The sequence below is a fragment of the Triticum dicoccoides genome, chromosome 1B (assembly GCF_002162155.2).
Source record: "Triticum dicoccoides isolate Atlit2015 ecotype Zavitan chromosome 1B, WEW_v2.0, whole genome shotgun sequence".
Classification (NCBI taxonomy): domain Eukaryota; kingdom Viridiplantae; phylum Streptophyta; class Magnoliopsida; order Poales; family Poaceae; genus Triticum; species Triticum dicoccoides.
The window spans coordinates 550,815,908-550,818,223 of NC_041381.1; positions in this window are offsets into that span (position 1 = coordinate 550,815,908).

The window sequence follows — 2,316 nt, forward strand, 5'->3', positions numbered from 1 at the left end:
TGCTCTACATTGCCTTTGTCTTCTGAAGCTTCATATGGCTTCATGTTCTCCATCTCCGTCCACTCCCTCTCAATTACACTCCTCACCCTTTCCTTATGAAATTTTATCCTTCCTTTGAACATCCAAGTAGAGCTTGTATGTCTCCTCCTTATTCTCCCCCTTCATGTCTTCCTTTTTTTTCAATTCCATGTCTTTGTTGGAAAGGAATTCCACCCACGTGGCCGACATTTTGCTCGTCACTCCATCATCCGTGACCCTATATTTCTCCAACTTCTTCCCCGTCATATCCCTACTTCTCTTGAACTTGTTTCCAATTTTGGTTGTCGCGTCACTTGTATCATCCTATTCATAAAATCCAATAGATTGGTGGGAGCTTGAGCAATCATTATTCCCTCTTTTTGTTGCTTGGGTTCTTGAAATATGCAAAAAAGGTTGCCCCACTTGGGTTCCCGCTCAATTCCAACCAACAATTTGGTATAGTGAATGGTTTCTTATCAATTTCATACTACAATGTGGAGGCCAACCCCAGCTATAAATAAAGCACATGCCAACATATTGCAAGAATTGAAGGACACAAGAAATATGTTGGTCGGTGAAATAAAAAAAACATGTCAACATATTGCAAGAATGGATGGAAGAAAGAAATATGACAATCAATGTAGCGAAAACAAAACTTACATGGCCTCCGACTCCAATGCAACTTTGGTTCCACCTCTTGAGAATACACACGAAAAAATTTGTTTAACGACTCTTGGATGAAAGACCATCTTGTTGGAGAGAGCTCGCATTGCCGACACTTGTGATTTGATGCGGTTGCACATAGTGCTTGTGTTTATGGAAGTACTCATGGATTTTTTTTCAATATTTTTAGCCCTTCTGCTCTAGTTACACATATCGGGTCCATGCTAGTATTGAACCAAGCTTGACAAACAAAGTATCTTATTTGCTTGCGTACACATTTCCTCTCTTCATCGTACTCTTCGTTCCCGATGATTTCCCAACGTCAAACTTCAGGAGAGTTTGATCACCCATCTCAAAATTTGTAGCCTCTTGACCATTGTTGATCATCCCCATCATGTAATCTTCCTAAACATCAATCACAATGAGCCTATCATAAGAAATTTGGTCCTAAAACTACATATGGGATGAAGAAAAAACTAAGTTGGAGATAATGACCTCGAACAATTGGTGTGTGTGTGTCTTTCACCGCAGCTTGTCATCGGCACTAGCGTCCTTCGGAGCTGTGGTGAGTCATAAACCCTATCCGCGGAGACGTCCGCGTCCTAGGTGAAGCCCCGGGAAGCCCCACCCTTGTGAAGCCATGCCGGACTCGTCCACGAGCATGGACGTCGGCATGACCAATGGTGCAGTCAAGGACGGCGAGGACACGGCCATGTGCACGTCTAGGTTGATGACCCCTTCGTCGGAGTCGCCTTCTTGACCGCCATTGGGGGGTGGTGTCCTTGCGAGTGAGGCTCTCCATGTTTGGCAATCACACAGATGGCAGGCCCACAAACTTTGCTGACCAATTATCCATGTGGGCGGGAAACTAGGATGAAAGTCGCGGGCGGGGGGGGAGGGGGGCGGTGGAGGGGTGCCGATTTGTGAAGGTCTGGAATAGAGCCTGATTGTCGGGTTCAACATAATGGACATGTCCGCACAACCTCATTTGCACCTCACATTTGAATTGGAGCAGTCCACATAAATAGGACGGTTTGGGGTGGCCCCTTGGGCCAGCCATTTTTTGTCCCAACGGTCCGTCCAGACAAATGGGACTAATTGGAGGCCTCCTGAAACTAAAAAAAGAATTTGAGGCCTCCTTGTAGGTGCTCATACATTAAGCAAGATCTTCGTCCGATCTCTGGGAAGATATAGATCTAGGGTTTCCGCCATAGCATTGCCGAAAGTAGCGACACGACTTGATATGATGATGCCTTCGACAAGGTAACGATGCCAAGAGAAGCCACCATCGTCTGCCATGACCGTAGTTGAAGCTCGGTCTTCACCGGTAGTCTTACCGCTCCAAGCTCGCAACCGGACAGATTTGATGACAGGTCCACCGCACTTCCTGGGCGGTTGCCACCACCACACAAGCGTGCAGTAGGAGGTAAACATCGCCGTTACACCGCCAGCCAATTCACCGCTGCTCCACAAGCCCGCCCAAACCCGTCGACCCACAAAACGAACCAAGAGTAGAGGCAGCAACAACCACGGACCTTACAGATCGTGCGACATATCCGCTCTACCTTGTTGTCAAGACCGGTGTCGCCGCCATACCACCGACGCAGAAGCAGAAGGGCGCTGCCGCCGCCATGG